Genomic DNA, 26,024 nt, shown 5'->3' on the forward strand with positions numbered 1-26,024 from the left:
TATGATTGTGTATGTTTATGTAATGATGTTAAAACCTTCACTGACCACAAGCACTTATTGATGTATAAATGCCCAGTTTTACTTACCCATCCCCCCACCCACATGCTAAATCTAAAAGTCAGCATATACCAAAGCTCTAGCTCAGAGGTCTTCAAACTATGGCCCTCCAGTTGTTCAGGAACTACAATTTCCATAATGCCTAGTCATGTCTGTGAATGTCAGAGAATTACAAGGCCTCATGGGATGTGTAGTTCTGCAACAGCTGGAGGGTCGTAGTTTGTAAATTTCAGCTTTAGCTGGTGAGTATAATGGGCCATACACACTATAAGATTGTCAGAACAATTTTTCCTTACGATTTACCAAAACCAGATAATATGAGGTCAAACAAACACTTTCAAATCCTATGCAATCTGGCAGGCCCTTGCACTACATAGAAAAGGTAAATCTGCAGGAAAAAGTCTTCAGAGAATCTTATAGTGTGTATGGCCCTTTACAATATAAGAACAATAGGAGGTGTAAAATAAATGTATGTAGATGTTACATCCCCAAATCCAAACGATTGCCTTCCTGTTGTTTATATATTTAAAAAGTTGCATAAGCATTTAACAGACAACTGTGTGTGTAATTAATAATGTGATGTGCTCAAGCACTAAATCTTTTTTTTTTTTCCCCCACAGTTTCCTTCAAACGCAGAGCAATGGCTGGAGATTGCTGCTCAATTTCTGGAGAAGTGGAATTTTCCCAATTGTGGGGGTGCTATTGATGGGAAGCACGTCCGCATTGTCCCCCCCTCTGAATTCCGGCACATTTTATTACAATTATAAAGGATTTTTTAGTATAGTCATGCTAGCCATAGTTAATGCAAACTATGAGTTTATTTATTTGGATATTGGCAAAAATGGCCGCAATTCGGATGGGGGAGTTATTGAGCAGACGGAGTTCGCTCGTTGTCTTCATAACGGCACTCTGAACCTGCCATCCAGGGAGCAAACCGTTGAGGGTATGAGCTTTGTTTTTATCGCAGATGATGCTTTTGCGCTTGGGGAGCATCTCATGAAGCCCTACCCTCAGAGGAACCTCACCCCCGACCAAAGGATTTACAACTACCGGTTGTCCAGAGCTCGCAGAGTTGTGGAGAATGCCTTCGGGATAATGGCCAACCGGTTCCGGATATTCCTGACGTCCATACACCTGGCACTGTACAAAGTGGATAACGTGGTCTTGTGTTGCTGCATTTTGCACAACTTCCTACGCAGGAATGCACAAAATTATGTATTGCAGCAACTGGATACTGACCCTGCTATGCCAGGTACAAGTGGAGAGGCCCAAACTCGTGACCAAGTGGAGTCCATGACGTCAATGCAAGTTGGACGCTAAGGATTGGCATCACAGAGGGCCCGTCAGATCCGCCAGGAATATCTGGACTATTTCATGGGGAGAGGAGCTGTGTGCTGGCAGCAATCACTGTCACACACCCATTAATGTTCTAAAATATTTTACACACAAGATAAATGTCAGAGATATAAGATTTTTCTACACATTAAACCAAAATTGCAATGATTCTGTATTGTGGATTCTAATCATTTGAGCACATATGCCAAACATAATTTATTGGGTTAATCATGTGTTATATATGTGTGACTTTGGAAGGATTAATACATTCATCAGTGTGTTTCTGTACTGTAGTCTCTCACCAGCTGATCCAAAGTGATGATGGCCATGTGTTATTTTTTAGCCAGTGGTGTAAATACAAGGGCCTTCTGCACCCCATAAAATTTCCACAAACCCTCTCACATTGAGAACTAGGTCACACCCAAGGTTCATCTAATGTCACCTTACATTGGTGGTCATTGTCCAGAAGGTGCCCATACTATATATTTCATATAATACATTAGGGTATTAACAACGTACCTACACCTGTTATGTTGTGTTCATTTATGACATCCTTCTCAATGCCCACCAATGTTAGGATAGGTCAGTGTTATGTGAAACTTGATCATTGTTCATCTCAAAGTGTTATACATTATATAGGTAATGGAAAGTGAACCAGAGCAATGAACAAGCAATACACTATAGATTACACTGATCTCCCTACACTGATTGCTACTGGCAATATCAATGCCATATTGAATCCTAGGACTGCTAGTACCTTGAGTGTTGAGTCACACTTATGCGATGCGGGAAGTCTGCGACTTTGCAGCCTTCCTGCATCGCATAAGGGTGACCCGCCACTTACTTTTTGCACACGATTGTATTCCACAAGTGTGAAGCATTGTGCGATCCAATCCAGATACATCAGAAATAAAGGGTCATGTGCGACTTGTGTGCGTGTTCAGTGCGAATGTAGCCATACAAAGTGTATGTCTCAATTCACACTGCACATCTGATGTAATATCGTAGCGCACTGCTCCTTTATTACATGCGATCAGATGTTCAGGCCAAAATCAGCTATACAGTTTGTATGGCTCAATTCGCACTGCACTCGCACAAAAGTCGCACATGATGCATTTATTCAGCCGCATCAGGATAGGATCACACAGTCGTTCACACTTGTGTGATCCGATCCTGTGTGAAATGTCAGATCGCACTGTGATATGCATTAAAACTGGGGGGATCTTTAACATTTCATTGACACCTCCAGCAACTCGCATATGGCAGTGTCCAAAATGCTTTCATTAACATGTAAATATGTGAATAGGACAGCCATCATACATTTAGTGCTTCTTTACACAGCTTTAGACCTGGACCCCCCAACGAAAGTCAAATAAAGAATTGAACACACATTGTTGAATGTAAAAATGTTTTAGTAAGAAACATTCACAGGGTTAGGGTTAGGGTGTTCTAAAGTGCTTTTCCCAAACTTGGGTACACTCTTAACATCTGAGTGTCATAAAAATTGCATAAAAGATTACAAAAAATTTGTAACAGGAACCAATACAAACATTAAAAACGTAGAAATTTTTTTTTTTTTAAATTTGGAAAGCATGTCCACAAAATCACGCATTTTGGATTGCAATGCCGTTGCAGTTTCCTTTATTTGCTCTAGGTCTGAGCAACATTGTAGAGCCTCACGGGTTAATTTGGCCAAAGTGCAACTATGTAAAACATGATCTGTAAAAAAAAAAATACAACTGAGTCAATGTGAATCACCTACATGAGGTCATAATAGAGAAACATTTGGTGTCCAGGTTATCTTAAATTACTCTCAAGTTAATAACTACCCTGTTCTTATGCTCTTTTGCCCTAGGCTCTTCTTCTTCCTCCTGTCCTCCTCCGATGCTGTTGCTGATGATTCTGCCGGTCTCCTGAGCTTACTATATTTTCATTAGGGGTGTGAACGCATGATGACGGGCAGAATGCATGGCAACAGCATCAGAGGAGGACAGGACAGGACAGGAGGAAGAAGAAGAGCCTAGGGCAAAAGAGCAGACAACATAAGAGCAGAAGATTGGACAGCAGAAGAGTGGAGAGGAGAAGATCCAAAGAGCAGAGTGGAGAAGACCGGATGAAGATATTTAAGAACATATCACAAACGTCTCCTGTCGTTATTCACATACACTTCCATTTATGTGGTTAATGTGTAGGGGTACTATGTACCCCATACCCATTCACATAGGGATTGGGGTCTGGGATCTGGGGCCACCCTTTGTTAAAGGTTGCTTCCAAAGTCCTAGGAACCCCCTGGCCACATGACCCCCCAAAACCACCAGACAGGGTTGTGGGGATGAGGCCCTTGTCCTCCTCAACATGGGAGCAAGGTGCTTTTGGGTGTGGGGTGCAGAGCCCCCCCTGGCCCAAAGCAACAAATCCCCCCCATGTTGAGGGCATGTGTCCTGCTGTGGTCCAGGGGGTGTTTGGTCCGCTTGCTCGTCCCCTTTCCTGGCCTGACAAGCTGCATGCTTGGATAAGGGTCTGGTATGGGTTTTGGGGGTAACCCACGCTGTCTTTTTGTTGTGGGCCTACCCTCAAACTCAATACCACACACAAAAGGCCTGGTTGTGAACTTGGGGGGGACACCCACGGTGGGTTATTCAATTTTTCGGTGTAGTTCCCCCTCAATAATCTTCATAGCGCAAGTGGCCCCGCAAGTCAGAGCATCCTGATCCGACTTACGGTGCGACTTCCATTCAAATAAAGAGGCTCCCATAGGGAACTAGTGTTGACAATTGGAGGCTAAAAATAACACTGATAAAAATCATTATGAAAAAACCTACGTGGGCACACAATTGGCTCTCCGACACTTGGTCCAGGATCCTCCACATTTTCTGATGTGCCCGCAAAGCTGCTTGGCAAGTTGCCAGGAGATCTTGGTTCTGACCTGGCTGGGGATGCCACATCCTCGCATGACGGAACATCTGCAATGTAAATTTGTAAGGGAATACAAGAATATAAGGTTAAACAATCATTGCAAATACACATATTTCTATGATCCCACTACACAAAAATCTGTGCCTACCAACCTTCATGTTGCTCTGGTGTCTGGTCACTTGTTGGCTCCACCAGTATAATTTCTGGAATAATGTCTTCATCTACTTAATACAAAAAAGTTGCCATATCATAAAAGTCACAAGAGGTACATTTGTTAGGACATGGTGCCCTGCTTGATAGCTATTTTATGAACAAATATGAAGACATGTACATGGTTATCTACTAAAAATATGGTACATTAATGTTTGACTGTGCATAGGAACCAATTACCTTTTGGAGAATCTGTGCCACCATCTGGGCCCATGTCCTCATCTTCTTCCTCCACTGCAGATGGAGCTGCCAAACCTCTCCTCCTCCTTTCCCATTGTTTGGCTCATAGTTTTCTTTCTCCTATTTCAAGGTTTGAATAATAGAATAATAATCTGTGATTAATATGAATGTTTGCAGAGAAAATTAGTGCAGGAAAGAACGTTCGTTGCAACACAATACATATATTTTTAACTATGGCTTCCTGACTTTTAATGTAATATACTAAAAAAACACCAATAGATCGATCTAATCACGACATTACCAATAAAATGAGTAATAGTACTTTTTAGATAGACATTAGAATCTAGACATGTTAATACAACATACACAAAATTTAAATAAACATATTGCATGTTAAAAAAAAAATAACTTACTTTTTTTCAGAATGCGATGGATTTGGGCAAGCTGATCCTGCTCACGGTGTTTGAGGTCGGACCATCGTTTTCTCATCTGATCTTTTGATCGCTCCACACCGTATTTTTTGGTCAAACAGGCCACCACCTTATCCATGATGCGATCTTTCCTGGCATTGGGCCGATCATAATTTGCCAACTTCCCATCATAATCCATCCTTTCTAAAATTCCGACCATCTCCACCATTTCCCCCTTGCTCATGGGTGTAGCCCTGGTTTTTCTGGTGGCCCAACCACTTCTGCCCACACTAGTAGAGCTCTCAGATCGTTGAGACATGGTTCTTGCCAACGATTATTCCACTGCCTCAGGTGTGTGTGTGTCGCATGTAGGCCTGATCTTCGGCACGTACACACCCCTGCACATGCCCGCCACTGGAGGAGGAGTTGACGCATGCGCTGTATTTAAAGGACGCCAGATATTTCGGCCGACGATTCGCTAGCGGACATATCGTTGGTTGGAGCACGATCGATCGGCGAATCACGACTCTTCCCCACAAACAAAGGTACTACTATTTGATTAGAAAGTGTGTGTTTTGGGCCCTATACAGCTTTTATTAGGAATATCTTTATTATGTCCCAAAATACATGCTATTTTAATATGTTTTGTGTTGTGTTGTGTCTTGCAGGCATATACTGTCCTGCAAAATGGTGGACTGTTTCACCAGCCATGACTTCCTCATCAGCTTCATTGATGAATTCAGGCAACTGCCCTGTTTGTGGCAAGTAAAATCTGCAGAGTACAAGAATAAACATCTTAGAAAACAGACCTATGATCATTTAGTGGCCTTCTACAAGCCCGTCTATGCAGCGGCAAATCTAGATTATATTAGGAAAAAAATTAACAGCATTCGTACTGCATACAGGCGAGAGGTTAAAAAAATTGAAGAGTCCACCCAGTCTGGAGCAGCTGCACAGAATATACATGTACCACGGCTGTGGTACTTTGACAACCTGCGGTTCCTGGCAGACACGTTGGAATCCAGGCCATCAATTTCAACACTGCCTTCTACTTCGGCAGAGGGCTCAGTCTCTGTCGATCCCAGCCAGGATGAAGATATCCTAGAGGGCAATTTGACTCAGGTATGGCATTTCACAATATATTGTCTGCTAAAAATGTAATCATGTAACAAAATTATAAGCTAAACCATAATTGACCCTTTATTTAAACGGGCATAGCAAGGAGTTGGCATGACAGGCAACCGCCAGGGCCGCAGGCCAAGGGGGGGGGGGGGGGGGGGGTCGCAAAAACATTGGCATTGTTTTAGTGATTTTTTAACAATCCACTCAGCCTGCACACCCCAGAACCCCCAGTATGCAGGCAGATTCATGCAGGTGTAAAACATTGAGAGCTGCTTCATGCAGGTGTAAAACATTGAGAGCAGCTGAGCCAACAGACCAGGAGACTGAGACTGCCTCTCACTGCATCCCCAGCACACCTCCGGTCTTACAAACACTGCTGCATCCCCAGCACACCTCCAGTCCTAACAAACACTGCTGTAGCCTCAGCATTCCTCAGGCTCAACCTTTTTTTAACAAAACTAACAAACTAACAGCTCCTGCAAATGATACATCCATCCTTGCTTCCATGTCCTTATTCCTGTTTCCCTGCACCGCTTCACCCTCAATGCCCTACATCAAGCCCTCTGCAAGTTCAGGCCCCTCTCTCTCTGCAACCCCCCTCCTCTCTCTCTCACACCCCCTCTTTCTCTCCCTCTCTCTCTCACCCCTCTCTTTCTTGTTTTTCACACCTGAGACAATGATTGCCCACTAGAGAGCTCTACACTGGGCAAACAAGGGACAAATGAGAAACATTTAATGCCCTTTTAGATTTGGGGGGGGGGGGGGGGGTTACATTTTTACATTGATCTTGGGGGGGGGGGGTTGTTGCCAAATACAGCTCCTCAACAAGGGCACTGGAGACCCTAAATACGCCACTGTATGTAGAGTCTGCCATTTGTTCACAATAATATAACAAACATGCATTTTTATATACACTATAACATTCTAATCAATTGTTCATTTCATCAACAGGGAAGTATCACTGAGGAGGAGGCAGGTTGCAGCCAGGAGCCTGGACCTTTTTTATGTTTAGGTTTTAAATATGGGAAGTATTATTTTCTTTTTGTTTTTTCTGAGTTCCAAAAATAAAGAAAATTGGAAATAAAAAATGGATTATCTTAATTTGTTAACATGTTTAATATTGTGCATAACCAGCAAAATATGTTTGATACATTAATTCATAAAGGAATAAAGGGTCATATCAATAATTAGATCTTTGCTGTCAAAATACAAAGATAATGGTGAAGAGTTAAAATTATTTAATTCTAAATTTTGATAGAACAGATGGAATAGACAAACATTATCTTCATCATAACAGAACACATGCCTTTTTATTTGAAAAGTATTGCATTATGAGCAGCATCTTCCTTCTTCTCACATTTATCAAGATGAGCATGTGCTCCGCATTTCACATATTTTTTGGCCTGCCGCGAGCCGAAAGTTCTTTCTGGATAAAATATTGAGTTTACTTGAGAAAATGCTTCCGGGACCTTATTTGGTTCTGATCATGCGTGTTGAGATTTGTAGCTGTGTGTCGGCCGAATTCTGTACTGACTGGCGAACAATCGGCCGTTCTGGTGTCGGCCTACAAAAATTTTCATGCTTGCAAGACCGATTCTGTTCGGCCGAAAGTGCGCTGTCGGCTGTCGGAAGCACCATACTAACAAGCCTACAATCGGCAGATCGGTCGTCGGCCGAAGCTTTTCGGCCGATGATCGGTACGTGTGTACGGGCCTCAACTTAAACAGGCTTCACAGCAGCAAAAAAAACACAACAAAGGATAACAGCCTCACCAACTTGAAGAGTTCAGAACTGCTGTTGTAGTTAAACAGTCCCTGAATTTTGAAGAGGGCAACTTCCCTTGTCAACAGGTTTCCAGGCAGGACAGGGCGAACATGCCAAGCTGCACCCCCCCTGATTATCTTACACACACAGCTGATCAGTATAACTACATATATAGTGAAGGTCAGGATTGGATAAATTACAAAGCAAAAAGATCAGAAGCATAAATATTGTACAACATGAAGGAGTCAAGTGAGGGTAAACTACAGTGCAGAGACCAGTACATGCCGTACACCCTAGTGCACGGCAGTACCCCTATGAGACATTTTATACCTACATATGTACCCGCACATACATAAAACACTCACATATATACATAAAAACCAATTTATGAGCCTGCCTAACCCAAGTGTCTTCTCTGACTTTCTCTTTCATAATATAGGTTTAAATCCCAACTCCAGGAAAAAAAAAATCCAACCCTGCAGTGGGGCACCCCACTCATTTAGTCTATGGGGCAGAGGATTAAAGTGATTATAAAGGCAGATTTTATTTTTTTCTTTTTATAAACAAAGATGGTATACTTCCTTGCTCTGTAATAGTTTTGCACAGAACAGCCCAGATCCTCCTGTTCTGGGGTCCCCCACCAGCACTCCTGGCCCCTATCCCCTGCTGAGTGCCCCATAGCAAGCTGCTTGCTATAGGGGCACTTGTGAGGGTCCGCTCCTCAGCTGGCTCTGTGTGTCCATGGACACATCATGCTCCGTCCTCGCTGCCTGTGATTGACAGCAGCGGGAGCCAATGTCTCTCAGCCAATGAGGGGGGAGAGAGCAGAGAGACCTGTGTGCTACCACTGCAATTTATAAATCTTCCCTATATTCACTACGTGAACGGAGCTTCCAACACTATACAGTATGTATCCCCACATATGCTAGTGTATTTTTCTTTGTATCAGCATGGAGCTCAGTCCTATATGTATACTATCAATGAATGTATAAAATATATCAAATTTAGTGTATGTGTCATTAACTCATGGTAAATATGACCAAGTGAATTATATATCACATGAATGAGGAACCAAAATACCAATGCTGCAAACAAAATTCTGAGGAAGTGAATCCAAGTAAGTAGAATACTAAAACAAATAATGTGAACAACTCATAAATATTCACTTACAAATCACATGTATGTGGGACCAAATTCCTGTGCTGCAAAAATATTGTGAGGAAGTTAAAACCAGACTCCGGGTGTTGTAAATAAGTAAAGATGTAAAATACTATAATATATAATGTAAATAACTCACAAATAATATATAAACAACTCTAGTCAGATTCTTCTGGTTCATTTGCACACAATTTGGGGCTGGAGTTACTACCAAACTCCCAGTGCTGCAGAACAAACTGTGCAAAGCAGTCCACCAAAAATTAACAGTCCACTGGAGAGCCACTGGTCCTGTGCACATCACTGGATCTGCATGAAGTTCGAGCAAGTATTAGTGGGGTGGGTGGAGGAACAAGTATTAGTGGGGTGGGGGGGACAAGTATTAGTGGGGTGGGGGGGGGGGGAAGTATTAGTGGGGTGGGAGAGCTGCATACTGAAGGTTTTTTAGTTTAATGCAGAGAATGTATTAGAGTGAAAAACCTTCAGTCTTTAGAGGCACTTTAAGGTAGAAATATTTAAAGGTTAAAGTGGAGTTCCACCCTAAAATTGAAGTTCGGTCCATCTTCTCGCTCCGGGTCACCTGAAAAACAAATGGATAATCACAATTTTTTTTTTATTTTACTTACCTTGTTTTAGAAGATAGTATACTTACCTTACTTCCTCTTCCTCCCTCGGCGGCCACGGCGAGTCGTCACTTCCTGGCTTGCAATGATTCCTGGAAGCTAAATGTCCTCGTTCCCAGGAATCAATGCGCCCGCACCGACCCCGAAGTCAGTTCCGGTGCAGGCGCCGTCATACCTTGCTAAACAGCTTCTGGGTATGCCCAGAAGCTGTGCAGGGATGACGCTGCAGCCCCGGAAGTGACGGCGGGGCCAGTGCAGTGCATCGTGGGACCGAAGAGGATGGAAGAGGACGCAGAAGAGGATCGCGCAGGCTTCAAGCTGCCCACACCTGAGATGGCAGCGCTGGACAATACATTTTCAAGGTACCGTATATACTCGAGTATAAGCCGAGTTTTTCAGCACATTTTTTTGTGCTGAAAACGTCCCCCTCGGCTTATACTCGAGTCAAGGAAAAAAAAAAAAAAAGTCCCTGGCCGCTCCGACGGGCTTAAGCTTTAAAAATGGCACCGCCTGTACCATGCCCACAGCACTGCATCTCCTGTAGTATGCCCACAACCCCGGATCCTCTTGTACCATGCCAGTACCCTGCATTCCCCTGCACCATGCCAGTACCCTGCATTCTCCTGCACCATGCCAGTACCCTGCATTCTCCTGCACCATGCCAGTACCCTGCATTCTCCTGTACCATGCCAGTACCCTGCATTCTCCTGTACCATGCCAATCATCCTGCATTCTCCTGCACCATGCCAATCATCCTGCATTCTCCTGCACCATGCCAGTCACCCTGCATTCTCCTGCACCATGCCAGTCACCCTGCATTCTCCTGCACCATGCCAGTCACCCTGCATTCTCCTGCACCATGCCAGTCACCCTGCATTCTCCTGCACCATGCCAGTACCCTGCATTCTCCTGCACCATGCCAGTACCCTGCATTCTCCTGCACCATGCCAGTACCCTGCATTCTCCTGTACCATGCCAGTACCCTGCATTCTCCTGCACCATGCCAGTCACCCTGCATTCTCCTGTACCATGCCCGCCGCCCTGCATTCTCACCCTAGGCTTATACTCGAGTCAATGATTTTTCCCATCTTTTTGTGGTAAAAGTAGGGGCCTCGGCTTATACTCGGGTCGGCTTATACGGTAAGTATTTCTTCTTGCAGGTAAGTGCTATCCATTGTGGAATGCACTAGCCCTGACTGTCCCGGGGGTATTTTTATGTATTTATTTTGGTTTTAGGTGGAACTCCGCTTTAAATTCACCTTTAACTAATAAAATAATAAATGTACATGTTTTTTTAGGTAAAAATTGTGCATTTATTATAGTTTAAAAAAGGAGCCTGCAAAGTATTGCACCTGTCATTGGCAGATCATGGGTGCAATGTCAGGCTCCTGCAGACATTGCCTAGAGCTCTGTTGCCTATACCTCTGTATGGGCTGTCAGTTTAAGAGCTGTAGACAGTAAATGGATGTGCTGATCAGCGTGTTTGTAGTTCATTTATTTTGGGATCACACTGGTGCGAACACAGACATCGCATGTGATTTGCACCACATTGCTGTGCAGATCACATGCAATGTCTGTGTGATGCCAATTCATCCATACAAACTGTATGGCTGAAATCTCATCGCATTCGCACTAAAATGGTTCAGGACCCTTTGTTTTGGTCTGCACTAGAATCATATCACATGGGTATTCACACCTATGCGATCCGATTCCTGCACCATTTCAGTTTGCACTGCGATCTGCAAACCAATCTGGGCATGTCATTAACTTTACATTGACACCTGCAGTGGTTCGCAGATGTCAGTGTGAACCTCCGGTGATTCAGGTGCGATGTGGGAACCTTCACAGGAATCATGCTGGTTTCTGCATCTCACAAGTGTGAACCTTGCCTCAAACTACAAGTCTGTCTGCCGTGGTGGAAGAGAGATTCCTGTGAATGAATAATGCGGCTTTATGAGGCAATCCCTGCACAGCCATTCCTTGACAGTGGGTGCGGAGAGAAGAATCTCTGCCTGCTGTCACATTAGGAAGGTAGGGTGCCGAGGAGGAGGGTAGCAACTAGAACATACTACATCCTGAATATGAGTGTAACATGTTCCAAAAGATGAACTTAGCTTTTAAGCTGGTACATGTGCAGTTTTTTTTTTGCTCAGCACACTGTCTGATTCCTCTATCCACACAAGTGGGGTGGATGCGTGAATCCCCCCTTCACTGGGACATTGGGGTTGATTTACTAAAACTGGAGAGCACAAAATCTGGTGCAGCTGTGCATGGTAGCTATTCTAACATAAGCTTGTTCAATAAGGCTGGGTTCACACTGATGCAAATTGGATGAGAGTTTCCCTGCATCCAATTTGCATGACTGGAGAGTGTGACTGGCTCTTAAAGCGGAGTTCCGGGCAGAGAAACGTTTTGTTGAACATACCCCCGGGACAGTCAGGGCTAGCACATTCCACAATGGCTAGCCTCTGATCTGTCCCGGTTCGCACTTACCTTTTAGAAGAAATACTTACTTAGAAATTTTCTTCCACAGCGTTTCCATCTCGGTTGTGGGCAGCTGAAGCCGGCGCGGTCCTCTTCTCTGTCTTCTTCCGCGTCTTCGTGTCCCAGAATGCACTGCACCGGCCCCTCTCGTCACTTCCGGCGCGGCGCCGCATTCCTAAACAGCTTCTGGGCATGCCCAGAAGCTGTTTAGCAGGAGAATGCGGCGTCGCCCGGAAATGACGAGTGGGGCCGGTGCGGCGCATTGATTCCTGGGAGCTATGACGTTTAGCTCCCAGGAATCATCGCGAGGCAGGAAGTGACGGGGTGAGCCGCGGCGCTGGAGGAGGAAGCTGTCATAGGTGAGTATTTACGATCGTCAATAAAAAGGTGAGTAAACAAAAAAAAAATAAATAACTATCCAATTCCTTTTCAGGTGCGGCATACCTAGCGGAGGGGCACAAAAAAAAAATCTTTTTTGTGCCCGGAACTCCGCTTTAATTGGGTGGCTGCGGAGCGTACTGAAGGATCCTGTGCGTCTTTGGTTTAGTTTCAGGTCTGAATTCAGGCAAAATTTTGGACCTAAAACAGTGAATGGGGGATGCACTGGACCCCCTGCTGCAAACTGCTCTGCAGAGCTGCACCAGATTTTGCACTCTTCAGTTTTACAATCCCAATGTATTCTGACACCGGGGACTCTCCCCTGTCAGAATACACTGATCAGTGCTGCAGCCATTTTGGCTACAAGCCACTAATTGAACAAGGACTTCCAGCAGTCCCTTTCAGTAGAAGCTAATATAACGTTCGGCTTCTGCACAGCGCAGAGTTACACACCAATCAAAATTCTGCCCCTGCTAAACTAGATGAATTGTGATCTGTGTACCCAGCTTTACCTTATCCCATGCTTCAGCAGGCTCCACGCAGAGCTGTTTTTTGGGGTGGACGTGGTCCCCTTCCTGGGTTGGTCGGACACCTGAGTGCCCTTCCTTCCCTTATGTTGCTCCCCCTCAATATTGGGGTCCCTCTGCGGACCACCCCCCATTCAGCCATGCCTAGCTCCCCCCTCCACCCCCCCATGCCTGTCTTTTCTGTTTGGGGGTGTCGAGTGGGTGCTGAGAGCCGGGGGGGGGGGGACAAGCCACCGGATGCGCAAAATGTAGTTTTTAAGGGGATGGTCCTGGTGGGGGTCCCTAGTGGAGTCCCCCCTTACTGTCCAAGTGTACCGCATGGGTTCCCCCATGTTGCTGTGGATTGAACAAAGCCACCATTCTCCCGATGGAGGACTCTCCATCCTTTAAGGATCCTTTTGACAAGAGAGCTGAATCTCTGGTACAATATTTTTATTCCATGGCCGGTTCCTTTCTGCAGCCAGTTTTTACCATAAGCTTGGTTTCTGAGACCTTAACGAAATGGGCTAAGCTCCTGCGCCAGGTTTTGGAAGGGGGACATCCCCTCCTGATCTGGCCGAGCTGCCGGACCAGTTGGTCCAGGGGTTGCAGTATATCTGTGATGCCTCTCTGGATGTGGCCCCCTTACCCTGCAGGGTTACATGACAGCGCTGACTCTTCCCTGCATGATATGGCTGAAATACTGGTCTGCGGACCAAGCTTCCAAGAAAGCATTGACTGATTCTTTTGTAGGAGACCGCTTGTTCGGAGCTTCCTTGGAAGAGATCATTAAGGGTCTAAGTGGAAGTAAGAGTACTCTGCTTCCACAGACTACCAGGAGTAAAGAGTCTCATTGCAAACGTGGCCCTTTCTTCTCGGCCCATAAGCGTTCCTTTCCTCCCTCGGGATCTAAGGACCAGGAATCAACATCCGCCCGTAACTCCGCAGGGGATTCCAAGAGGCCCTGGCCTGGTAAGTCATGATCGAGTTCCCCCGGGAACGCAGACAAGCCCACTTCTGCCTGAAGGGGCGCCCTCACCCATATCTGGGGTGGGGGGACGTCTTCGCTTCTTTCCAGACACGTGGACCTCCTTGATTCAAGACAAATGGGTCCACAAGTGGATTTGGTCTGGTTACAAGATCAAGTTCCGGTCCTTGCTTCAGGCAAGGTTCTTCCCTTCCAACCTGCGTTTGGCCCCAGATCGCCTACGAGTTCTTCTTGGGGTTTTATTCAAACCTATTTACTGTTCCCAGGAACAAGGGGACTTCCAATGTGGACCTGTTGGTCTCCCGTCTAAACAGGAAGGTGCAGCAGTTCGTAGCAAGGTTTTGGAATCCTCTGCCCCATGCCACAGATGGTCTGGTGGCTCCTTGGGGCCAGTATCATCTGATGTACGCATTTCCCCTGATAACTCTTCTGCCAAGACTCCTGCGAATAATCAAGGCAGAAGAGATTCCGGTCATCCTAGTGACTCCGGACTGGCCTCGCAGGTTCTGGTATGCAGACCTAGTACAGCTGGTCGCCGATGTCCCTTGGAGACTCCCTCTGAGAGAAGATCTGTTAGCTCAAGGGCCGATTTTCCATCCTGCTTTACAGTCACTGGCTTTAACGGCTTGGCTGTTGAAAGCCAGGTGCTGAAGGACAGAGTGGTGTCTGAATCTGTGATTCCTACGCTAGCTAAAAAATCTACTTCTTAGAAGATTTATAACCGAGTCTGGAGGGCGTACATTGCTTGGTGTGAGTCTCGGAGGGTCTTCCTCCATTCCTTTTCGGTGTCTTGTGTTTTGGAGTTTCTCCAAAGAGGTGTAGATCAGCGTTTGGCCTTGGGTACCATCAAAGGTGAGATTTCGGCCCTGGCGATTTTTCTTTCAGTGCCCATTGGCCACGAATTTCTTGGTTCACACCCTTGTTCGGGGGGTCTGCCACCTGGCTCCCCCGGTGAGGTCTCCATTACCTCCATGGGACGTCAATTTGGTGCTGACGGTTCTTCAGAAACTGCCTTTTGAAAATATTTGTGAGGATTCTCTGCTTACTCTGTCACAGAAGGTAGCCTCCTTGGTGGCTATTACTTCTGCGTGCAGAGTGTTGGAGTTGGCTGCGTTGTCTTGTCATTCACCCTATCTGGTGGTTCACAGAAACAAGGTGGTGCTTCGTCCCTGCCAGTCCTTCCTTCCTAAAGTCGTCTCTGGTTTCCATTTAAATTAAGACGTGTTCCCTTCCTTGTGTCCTAAGCCTAAGCATCCTAAAGAGATTGCCTTAAATTCTTTGTATGTGGTTCGGGCAATCAGGGTGTACCTGGAGGCGACTGAGTCGTTCCGAAAATCTGATTCTTTATTTGTCCTCACGGATGGACCCTGTAAGGGGCTGGCCGCATCTGCTTCAACCATTTGTAGATGGATCTGGCAGACGTTGGTGCAGGCCTATTCCATTAAGGGTCAGTATCCTCCTTTCCCTAAGACGCATTCTACGAGGACGCTTAGTGCCTCTTGGGCCTTCTGTCATCAGGCAGCGGAAGTGCAGGTTTGCAAGGCGGCCACCTGGCCGACTGTGCACACTTTCACAAAATGTTATAAGGTGGATGTTTTGGCATCTGCGGATGCTGCCTATGGTCGCAAGGTTTTGCAGGCCACTGTTGGAGGGGATTAGTCCTTTTTGAGGGTGTATTTTATGTCAGATGAGCTCCAGTTGTTCCTGGTTAAGCTCCTGTTTTACCAGGTTGGCTATATTTAGCCTTTGGGAAGTGTTTTTCTTGCGGTGTTCTTCCCACCCCTCATGTTGACACTGCTTTGGGAAATCCCAGGGGTCAAGAAGATCTGGAGCTATGTCCGTCAATGAAGGAAAGAGAAAACTGGATTTCTACCTTACCGTAACATCCTTTTCTCTGATGTTCATTAACGGACACAGCACCCACCCCTCTAATGAGTTGGGTTTTATGCTCTTCTGACACTGATTGTTTCAAAACTGAAGACCAATAGCAGGAAGTGGGAGTATACACCTTGGGACTGCCCAGTAAGCGTAGTCAAACTTTTTTCAGCCTAGTGTCCTATTCCTGTAGGGGGCAGCATAAACCCAAGGGTCAAGAAGATCTGGAGCTGTGTCCATCAATGAACATCAGAGAAAAGGATTTTACGGTAAGACAAAAATCCAGTTGTTTGCTGAGTGAGACATTTTGTCATTTATTAATAAAAATTACCTTTCCATTATAGCCTGCCATTAGTTTAATTCTTCTATGACTGCAAATAAATTTAAATGTAACTTCCTCGTGAACAAGTTTGGGCTGTTCCATACGATATATGTGTACAAAAAAAAAAGACAAAGAGAGAGGGATGAGAAGATCCCACAGCTAGCTGGGGTCTCTACAGTCTCTCACATAGAAATGGGACTTTTAAGGCTAGGAGTGGAGATCCTGATAGGCTTAAAAATCTTATATAAATATCAAAAAGGTGTAAATTCATAAAGCAAATAATGCATTCACATAAGACAATACAGGTAAACCACTGGATCCCAACCAGCCTCTGAGATCAAAGGCAATTGTTGATTGATTGTTGATTGCCTTTGATCTCAGAGGCTGGTTGGGATCCAGTGGTTTACCTGTATTGTCTTATGTACATGCATTATTTGCTTTTTGATATTTATATAAGATTTTTAAGCCTATACTAATAAATGCTATATATTTTTTATATATTTTTGGTGTATTCATTTTCATCAGGATCTCCACTCCTAGCCTTAAAAGTCCCATTTCTATGTGAGAGACTGTAGAGATCCAGCTAGCTGTGGGATCTTCTCATCCCTCTCTCTTTGTCTTTTTATATACGTTCCAGGGATGTGGCAGGAGTGGTACCCTCAGTATATCTCACTTATTTTCTACAATATATGTGTACAAAACTCTTCCAGGAATGTCATTTACTGCTCATGTGATTGCCTTACTGTTTTTACCAGCAGGTTTCCTCTTACTGCAATAATGACTCAGATCTTGGGATTGTAGCAGGCGACTTTCCCATTAAGCAAGGGGGAAGTAAAAGGGAATCATTATGACTATCAGATAAACAGCAGGGGGCAGACGTTTATAATGAAGTTTGCTATATTCTTTGCGGTGTATATATCTGACACCAAGAAGACGGTTTTTCCTAAACAATAGTGCAATTACACTTCAAATAGTGTGTACCAAACATTGCTTGCAATACAACAAAATTAAAAACGGAAATACAAAATTATAACATACACTACACTAAATACATCCTGGATTACATTTGGGGTTATACTAGTCACAACCCATATTGCTCAATAAATCCAGTAATTAAAAATGAATAACCTACTAACTACAATTACAGTAAGTGATGCAACAAGCAGTCTGATCTGTAGATACTATAGTGTGTAGCAGGCAGTGGTGTATTTTGGTTTTGTGCTGCCCTAGGCAAGACTAAAATTGGGCGTCCCCCCCCCCCCTTATGTAAATTTCCCCCACTTTTTTTAACAGATGTGACTCCCTTCAAAATTGAAGGACTACAAGTCCCAGCATGAACCCCTGAGATCTCACGAGAGGGGGGGGTGAGTGAGGGAGAGAGAGAGGGGGGTGGGAGGGGGTGGGAGAGTGAGAGGGGGTGGGTGAAGGAGAGAGAGAGGGGGTGGGTGAGGGAAGGAGAAAAAGAGAGAGGAGAGAGAGAGAGAGAGAGGGGGCAGGTGAGGGAGAGAGGGGGGTGAGAGAGAGAGGGGGGATGAGAGAGAGAGAGAGGGGGGATGAGAGAGAGAGAGAGAGAGAGAGAGAGAGGGGGGATGAGAGAGAGAGAGAGAGAGAGAGAGAGAGAGAGAGAGAGAGGGGGGAATCATAGAGAGAGAGGGGGGATGAGAGAGAGAGGGGGATTGAGAGAGAGAGGGGGGATGAGAGAAAGAGGGAATGAGAGAGAGAGGGAGGGATGAGAGAGAAGGGGGGTGATAGAGGGGGGATGAGAGAAAAGGGGGGTGAGAGGGGGGATGAGAGAGAGAGCGCAAGAGAGAGAGAGAGAGAGAGAGAGAGAGGGGGTGAGAGAGAGAGGGGGGATGAGAGAGAGAGAGAGGGAGGATGATAGAGAAAGAGAGAGGAGGTGAGAGAGAGAGAGGGAGGTGAGAGAGAGGGAGGGAGGTGAGAGAGAGGGAGAGAGAGAGGAGGGGTGAGAGAGAGATAGAGAAGGGGGTGAGTGAGAGAGAGGGGGGTGAGAGAGGTGGTTCTAGCAACCAGTGGCCAATAGAGTCTCAGGTGGAGGGGGTGGCTTTTTTGCTGCCCCCCTGCAAAGTGCCGCCCGAGGCCTGGGCCTTGTTGGCCTAGGCCAAAATACAGCACTGGTAGCAGGGTCACTGATAGGGGGGACCACCAATCCTCCTGTAGGGTGCCCGGGCACACAGGGGGGGCCCAACAGTACGGGGAATCGGTGTAGTCAGGCGGAGGAGCAATTACAGAAGGATACCGCGACTCTCTGCAGCAGCTAAAAGCCAGTTTCTCCCTCTCCTGCCAGTTTTTCAGCTGCTGCAGGGAGAGACACAGACACAGGGCATCGTTCCTGTAATTACTTCTCCGACACCAATCCCCCCTTTCTGTTCTGCCTGCTTCTGATCCCCCCTCCCCGTGTGCCCCTCTTTCACTGTGTCCCCTGCAGCACTGCACGCTTCCCTGCTGTGTGAAAAAAATTACAATTAAACATTGTAATGAATAATTAAAAAAAAAAAATGTAAAATAAAAATAATGGTAAACATTTTTAATATTTAAAAAATATATATATTATTATTTTTAAAACAAATATTAAAAAAAAACATTTAAAAAGGGCTATTCATACAGGTTCTCTGTTATGTTTGTGTCTGCTAATAATTATTTTCGTGTATTTTTAGTGAAAATATTGTCTTGATAAATTCGGGGGGTGGGGGGCTGCCAGGTCGGCTGTCCGGGGCCCTGTGATTTATAACAGTAGCCCTGGTGTGTAGAGTCAGTGAACACTGGGATACTCTGATTCATAACAAATCTTGCCACTGTTTTCTTTTTGGTTTAAAAATTCTTCCACACATAGGAGATAGGTAGGTGTTTTTACACATGGCACATGATGTAAAATCAGTGCCAAACATTATTTCCACTTATAAATCATCAAAATGTGCTGAATCTGCACAGATCAATGTTACTTCTTTGTGATCTTCATATAACCAGACCACTTCAGTCTCTCAAATTCCCCATCTACAGAATCCTCCAAGGTTGCACCTGGAAAGTCATCCATCAGCAAATCTAGAAACGTATATATTCATATTGGAGCGATTTGTCATACGATTTGACACATCAAATTGCATAAGAAGTCGCAGCCTATTGCCAGCAATGGCACCGTTCCATTCAGTGCGACGCCGACATTGCGGTGCCACACGGATTTGCAAAAGTGGTTTCTGCACTACTTTTGCCAATGTCAGGAGTGACTTCAATAGACATCTGTGCATGAAGCCGCACAGATACCTTTCAAGTAGCACCTGAAATTGTGCTGACCTGATACTTTGAAATTAAAATAGCACGATTTAAAAGTAGCATCAATGTGAACCAGAGCTAATGATGTAGATCCAAAGGATTAATACATGCATTTACTTACCTAGATCATGTTTACTGTCACCAGCATCACGAAAGAACAATCTTGACCTCCATGCAGGCCAGAAGTGATAATCTCACTTGCTGCATACTGGTTCTTAGACAGATACTCAGAAACTGTTCTAAAAAGATGGTCAGTATGACAGCCAAAATAAATAAGCAGCTATGAACCAAGCGACATGTATATTAAAAAAAGAATAGCGCACACATGCAAAAGAAATGACTATCAAATATGGAGACAATCCATAAATAAAAATGGGGATTTGGTCCCACCATATGGCCATATCGTGCTCAAGCCCACCACTACGTCAAAGTACCCCATGGTCAGTGGGTCCTACACTATCCATAATGACAGCCAGTCAACAAACATTTTAAATAAGAGATCAGAAATAGCAGCCTAAATATTTTTCTCATCATAGGTTTTCTTTTGTAGACCCAGTCCACTGATGTTCAGTCCGCAGCACTGCTCTGTCTGGCAGCAGGGACCAGGCTACCATTGCTGCTGCCACCCCTGCACATTTTCTCTTTCCCTTAGGATGCTGTGGAGCAGAGAAGTGGTTGTGGGAAGAGATCGAGATAGGACACTGATCAGTGCTGGGATTTGGGGAGATAGAAAGTCAGAGGGAAGCTCCACCTAATACCAGGAGAATACAGAGAAAGGGGATATGGACTGCTCTGCATCCTGGGACAACAAGAGACAGCTGGGAGGAACTGAGACTTCTGGGGGGTGTACTCCCCAGACAGAATGAGCCTTTACTTTAGATTAACAATAGAACTACACATTTTAGCATGACCATGGCTCTATTGAGAGAAAAAAAGATAGGATTGTTTCTCGAGTCAGGGTAGATGTGGTAAGGACATGTGAGAGACAGACTATGCAACAGGCTGCTGCTATCAAAATGTTTTGCCACTGCATCAGGAATGCAGAGAGGCACAGTAGTGGATATCTCTTAGTATGTGAGAACACCACCGTCACTGACTGGTGGGGCCTCCTGATTATTGGGGAGAATGACATTGTTGCTGAAGGGTGTCACCACCTGATTGTTGTGAAGGGCTCTGCTGCCACAGACTTCGCTGAGATGCCAACGGAAAATGGAAGGAGATACGTTTTAACTTCAGGGCTCAGTTGAGAGGTCACTGGACAAACCCTACCGCACACTATTTGAGAACAATAGTATTGTTTGGGTGACAGTGCAGATGCCTAAACCTGGGTTGAGAGGAAATTTATCTGAGCACTTTTTGGCCCCAACATATCAGCCATTAGGAAAAGGGTTTGATAAAGCCTGCCAAAATATAATCTCAGCATTGCTCTTAGACAATCATTCCTAAGTGTAGGGTTTAGGGGTTAATCTCTGGTCCATTTGCCCAAACTTCTGTGCCATGCCAGCTGTGTAATGAGTAGCTGCAGATTTTGTACCTAGCAGCCGGAGGGACAGGTGATGCAACATTGGATGCACCTCTCTGCCTGGATGTAACTTAATGAATTGTTCCTGAGTAAGGGGTCATACGTTTGTGCAGCTTGTAGAGCTCAGTGGTTTGTTTTTTACACTATTTTGTCATGTTTCAGGTACAGGCTTCTGCGAAGACCATTCTTGGTAATCAGTTAATATAATGCACACAGATTATAAATTTGTTGTACTTGTATATTTTTGTTTATATAGTTCTGCATAGGTAAATACAGGTATGGGTAGGGGCAAATATGCAGAACACAGACAAAACATCCGAAAACCAAAGTTTGGGAAAATTAGAAAATGTTATTATTTCCAAAGTTACAATTATTTGTAGCACTATTCACAGATATTAAATTGCAACTAGCTCAATCATAATATCTGACCAATAAAGTAAACACATCAGCTTGTCTGGGAAAGGCCAAAAGTGACAGATTTTTAATTTATTTGTTAAATAACGCTCCCAGTTGCCCTGCAGAGCATTAGTAAGCAGTATTTGCTTTTAATTATAAATGTATATTTATCAGATGTCCTTAGGCTGGTCTCATGGTTCATGGGATCCTTTTCTTCTTTAGGGATGATCGAACGGTTCGGGTCCACCATCGGTTCGGCCCGAACATTGGGTGTTCGAGGTTCGGCCGAATTTAGAACTTTTTGCCCAAAAAGTTCGGAATTCGGCAACCAGAACCGCCCAAAATGCAATGCTTCAGGAAATGGGCTTTAAAAGCCCGTGATTGGACCAGAACCATTAGCAAAAGCCAATTGAGGGGGCAGGAGAATGCTAGGAATGTGATTGGAGTGACTAGGGGGTCCCTAGACCAATCATTAGTGAATACGCCCCCCAGTATATAAGATCGCCCCCGCCATATTCCCAGCATTGTTATACTGGACATGGAAGAGAGTGGAAGCAGTTCTGTTAATTTTACTTTAAAAGTGTCATTTAGCTATTTTTAGTGTGAGGAAAGGGATATCTAGTGTAGTTAGAGTGCTCCTTTACACTTAAGTTAGCTTCAAAAATTTAGTTTCTGTAGGGAAAGTGTTAAGTGTCAGGGGACCGTAGTGTAGTGTAGGGTTAACTGACAGTGACTGATATGGCAGGGTGACAAAACCCTTCCATAGCAGGGTGACCGCTATAGAGAAATGATCATTTCTCTGAGTTGCTTCGGGACAGGTATGTGGCTTCTCACCAGCAAGCATTTTTTATGCTGCAGGGGCTGCCACTGCCAGTGTTTTTTTGAGGACATGTTTGATGTCAGACATGACATCTGAACATGTGTATAGGGGGTATATATAGACATATATGTCTGAATATATACCCCTAGACATATATAGGTGTGATAATAGCAGAAATAAATGCTTGCGCTAATGAAATCATTTACAGTAATATATTTCTGCTACTATCACACCTATATATGTCTAGGGGTATATATTCAGACATATATGCCTATATATACCCCCTATACACATGTTCAGATGTTTTGCCTGCCTCAAAAGAACCCCAAAAAATGCCAAAAAAACGCTAGCGTCAAAAAAAAAAAAAATGCCCAGGTGTGTTTTTGCTGGCATTTTTTGGGGGGTTTTGGAGGCAGGCAAAACATCAGAACTTGTGCACAGTACCACTATACACAAGTTCAGATGTTTTTCCTGACTGCAAAGAACCCAAAAAATGCCTGCTATTAAACCGGCAAGGTGTTACAGCAGAGAAGCCATATTCCTGTGCTTAAAGTTTTCTAATACAAACGATCTTTTTTTTTATGGTTCTGGACATGCTACAGAGCTGAAACTTCACAGGTACACCTTTTAGACCCCCCAGACACAAAATCACACAAAAAAAAGTTCTTAAAAATTGTCATTTTTGATAAAAAAGCCAATGATTGAAAAATTATAAAAAAAAAAATAAAAAAAATAAAAGATTTTTTGATTTTTACTTTGGATTTAGTATCTGGGGGGTCTAAAAAGTGTACATGTGAAGTTTCAGCTCTGTAGCATGTCCAGAACCCCCCAAAAATTAGCATTTTCTTATAATTTTTATTAGAACAGGTATACGGCTTCTCTACGGCGCTTTTTCTTGCATTTATCGGGCATTTTTGGAGGCAGGCATGACTTTTTTTTGATTTAGTGTCTGGGGGGTCTAACAAGTGTACCTGTGAAGTTTCAGCTCTGTAGCATGTCCAGAACCAGAAAAAAGATCATTTTTCAGTAGAGCAGGGATGGTGGGACCCCTCTTTTACACTTATATGATCTTTTTTTGGGGTTCTGGACATGCTACAGAGCTGAAACTTCACAGGTACACCTTTTAGACCCCCCAGACACAAAATCACACAAAAAAAGTTCTTAAAAATTGTCATTTTTGATAAAAAAGCCAATGATTGAAAAATTATAAAAAAAAAAAAAAAAAAAAAAAAAAGATTTGTTTATTTTTACTTTGGATTTCAGATCTGGGGGGTCTAAAAAGTGTACATGTGAAGTTTCAGGTCTGTAGCATGTCCAGAACCATAAAAAAAAAGATCGTTTGTATTAGAAAACTTTAAGCACAGGAATATGGCTTCTCTGCTGTAACACCTTGCCGGTTTAATAGAAGGCATTTTTTTGGGTTCTTTGCAGTCAGGAAAAACATCTGAACTTGTGTATAGTGGTACTGTGCACAAGTTCTGATGTTTTGCCTGCCTCCAAATCCCCCCAAAAAATGCCAGCAAAAACACACCTGGGCATTTTTTTTTTTTGACGCTAGCGTTTTTTTTGGCATTTTTTGGGGTTCTTTTGAGGCAGGCAAAACATCTGAACATGTGTATAGGGGGTATATATAGGCATATATGTCTGAATATATACCCCTAGACATATATAGGTGTGATAGTAGCAGAAATATATTACTGTAAATGATTTCATTAGCGCAAGCATTTATTTCTGCTACTATCACACCTATATATGTCTAGGGGTATATATAAAATCAATATATATATTGATATATAAAATCAATATATATATTGATTTTTGCGGAAAAAGTTCGGAATTCGGCAACCAGAACCGACCAAAATGCAATGGGACAGGAACTGGGATTTAAAAGCCCGTGATTGGACCAGAACCATCAGTAAAAATCAATTGAGGGGGCAGGAGGATGCTAGGAATGTGATTGGAGTGACTAGGGGGTCCAGAGTCCAATCAGTAGTGAATACGCCCCCCAGTATATAAGATAGCCCCGCCAAATCCCTAGCATTGTAATACAGGGATGTGGAAGAGAGTGGAAGCAGTTCTGTTACTCCTGCTTCAAAAGTGTCATTTAGCAATTATCAGTGTGAGGAAAGGGATATCTAGTGTAGTTAGGGTGCTATTTTCCACTATAGTTAGTGTCAGGTAAACAGTTTGGCTAATCAGCGAAATCGCGCATTGGCGCGAATACGCATGCGCGGCCAACTCCGGGCAAGTTCAGCTAAGAACGTGCGTGCGCCAATTCGCACACGCACACGCAGGACGTGACGGCGCTCGGCGCCAAGCGGCCTATTTAAACCCAGCAGTGACAGGTACTAGTTGCTGGATGATCTTCAGCTCCCTGTGTCCCTTGAGCCTTGTTTGCCTTTACCTTGGATTTCCTGTTGCCGACCCGGATTGCTTGACCATCGTCTCTTCTTGTTACCTCCTGGCTTTTTGACCCTTTGGCTTGTCCCTGGACTTTCCCAGTTTTCTCCAGTGTCTGACCCGGCTTGGCTATTTGACTCCGCTTCCCGTGTTCCTGCAGCACATCTGCCTGGCTTATCAAGTCTTCCAGATCCACCCTGGACATTCCATCCATTGGCCTCAGCCACCATCTGGCCATCCCAGCCGGCAACCCGTGCTACTTCGGGCACAGCACTCCCTGTCTCACCTCCAGGGGTGTTCTGCACCTAGCCGCAAGGGGAGCCCTCTACACACTTCGGCTTCGGATCAGGTACGTGACAGTATCATCCAGCCATGTCAGAAGCCGAGAGAGGTGCCTCCCCACTGGAAGCCTTATGCCAGCAAGTTGCAGCTTTAACCCAGGCTGTGAAGAATCTTCAGGAGGGTTACTTCCAACTGGAAGGTCGCCTGCAGTATCTGTCTACACCGCCTCCGGCGGGCCCTGCGGATCCATCTACTGCAGCCTCTAACCCTGCTCCTTCAGCTTCGGGACCACCAGCTGCTATCCCCACCATGATGGCTCTTTCTCCTGAACCCAGAGTACCTCTGCCTGAACGTTTTTCTGGTGATCGCAGGAAGTTTAAATCCTTTAAAAACGCCTGCTCATTATATCTGGCTCTGCAACCCAGAACTTTTTCCTTGGAAGCAGTCAAAGTAGGGTTTATCATCTCCCTGCTGTCTAATGAACCCCAGTCCTGGGCCCACCATTTGCTGGAACAGAAGGACCCTGCTCTGGACTCTGTTGAGGTCTTCTTTAAAGCAATGGCCCAGCTATACGATGACCCACAACGCACAGCCACTGCCGAGGCAACACTTCATAAGTTACAGCAAGGCCGACGCCCCGTGGAAGATTACACCGTAGACTTCCGTAGGTGGTCCGCAGACACAGGCTGGAACGAGGCCGCCCTCAAACATCAGTATCGGCTAGGCCTGTCGGAAACTCTCAAGGATGAGTTAGCACGGGTTGAGACCCCCACTACTTTGGAGGAGCTCATTCAACTGGCCATCCAGTTAGACAGACGTTTTCGGGAACGCCGGTCTGAACGTGCTCAGTCTTTTCGGCCTGCTTGGATGCTACCCAGGGTGCCACCACCTCCTACACCTTTACCGACTACTGCCAGCCCAATGCCACCCGAGGAGCCTATGCAGATCGGGGTGGTTCGTTCAGCCTTAACCCCTGCAGAAAGACTTCATC

The 26,024-nt window shown here is 44.8% G+C and overlaps 1 protein-coding gene across 1 annotated transcript in view; it reads right to left on the reverse strand.

Annotated features, from left to right (window-relative positions):
- LOC309565999 (uncharacterized protein) overlaps positions 1-26,024 on the reverse strand; it is a gene marked incomplete at both ends in the record, with an annotated part of 492,320 nt that overhangs the window by 147,892 nt on the left and 318,404 nt on the right. The gene's annotated exons all lie outside the window — the stretch shown is intronic.

The sequence above is a fragment of the Pelophylax lessonae genome (genome assembly GCF_965119305.1).
Source record: "Pelophylax lessonae genome assembly, chromosome: 10".
Taxonomy (NCBI): domain Eukaryota; kingdom Metazoa; phylum Chordata; class Amphibia; order Anura; family Ranidae; genus Pelophylax; species Pelophylax lessonae.